Raw genomic sequence first — 1,927 nt, forward strand, 5'->3', positions numbered from 1 at the left:
GTTGAAGAGAAATTTGAGAGAGTTTTGGAAGAAACAATGGGGATGAGTATCTGGGATTTAGTTTAGAAGATTTGGGGAAATGAAGGCTTATGAAAGGTTTTTGGGGGTTAGGAGGCTTAAAAAGCCTCCTAAAATACGTGGGTTGTAACACCTGAATCGGGTTACAATAACCAAGAGTGGATATCGCAATATCCCGTATTTTTGGACTATTCATATTCTTAATCTGTCCAAAATATCGCGATAACGAGGACTCAGTATAGTGATATCACTGTGTAAAACCAAAATTTTGACTTTTGAAATTCTAAAGGTACCACAATACCAAAGGGTTGATATTGCGATACCCAGAAAATGTTTTGGCCCCGAAATGAAATTGTCCATGAAATCGAAAAATCCCTATTAGGTATCACGACTTCATTGAACAAACCCTAAAGGAATTAAAAAAATTTCAAATTTTCTTTCAACTCTCTAAAACTCCAACCTACTAAATTAAAAATTAAACCAACATAAATTAAAATCTAAGTTGTTTTGTAACAACTGCAAACCTTGGTTTAGTTGACTAGGAATTTGATGCACATCGATTGCACCACATGCAAGCCTTCCTCTACCTCGTTTACCCTAATTGACAATGGAGGAACTCTACTATAGGCTACTTTTCTTTCTTGATCTTGGGGTGCCTTAAATGGTAATGGAGGTTGATAATGTAACACCCTATAGCCGACCTAGTCGCAAAGCCTGAATATGGGATGCCACACTACTGTCTCATGTCATATACAAAAGGTAAAAGTTCATTCTAAATGAAGCGCCATTTATTTTAGTATTCATATAGGTTTGACGTCAATTATACTCGTAAGTTATCAATGTTACATGCAAGTCATACCATAAATAATATTAAAATCGTGCGTTAACGTGCATGAGGTCCATTTAGCAAAATTCTCAAAATGTGTCTGTAGGTATCAATACTCACACTAGGGTATCGATATTTTCTCTATGTGGTATGGATACAACCTAGAAAAATGATGCCAAACTTGCATTATGTTTCTCGACCAAATCCCAAAGTCTCGAAAAGTTTCAGTATTTGTCCTGACATATCGATACTTTGACCCCGAGTATCGATACTCGAGCAAAGGTATCGATACCAAATCTCTATTCGACTCCCTGCCCATTTTAAAACACAAAGGTATCGATTTTTAAATCCTGAATATCGATACCTCTGCCTCGGGACATAAAAATGCAGCACATGAATGCAATTAGCTCATTCTAAAATAGATTCTAAGCATCATGCATCACTTACTGCAATAAATAATCATCCAACGGATAAATTTAACAGTTCAAATTGTCATAACGTGACCAAGCAAGATGCATCAAGCCATTACTAAAGTTCATGAACATAAGCAAACATATAAACTCACAAACTTCCAAAACTGAAATAAAACAAAGCTAGTAAACAATCCAAACATATCATGGCACTAAACAAATCTACAAAATAACCTTATTTCCCAATATGAAAATAATTGAAAGAACACCTACGAGAATAAATGAGTTTTCCTTAGATCACTTCCTAGGACAACCACACCGTCCACACAAAACCATTACTAATCTGCAATTGTTGAAAAGAGTGGGTGAACTTAAATAAGCTTAGTGAATGAGTGAAATAACCACAACACAAACATCCTGTCATGCATCCATAATAACCACGTACACATATACGATACTAAAGTCTTATGTTTAGTAACGCGTAACACTTTAACATGCATCGTCTAACAACTTATTTGCATAACATTTATAAGAATAGTTTGCATAGCAACCACATATTTATTAAAACATTCATCACACAACACACATATATGTATATAATACAAGATAATTTGGCACTTGAGTTATGAAACTTATAGTGAGCTCTATCATCACTCATCAGATGCACGGATCA

Source organism: Gossypium hirsutum, chromosome D02 (assembly GCF_007990345.1).
Source record: "Gossypium hirsutum isolate 1008001.06 chromosome D02, Gossypium_hirsutum_v2.1, whole genome shotgun sequence".
NCBI classification, from domain to species: Eukaryota; Viridiplantae; Streptophyta; class Magnoliopsida; order Malvales; family Malvaceae; genus Gossypium; species Gossypium hirsutum.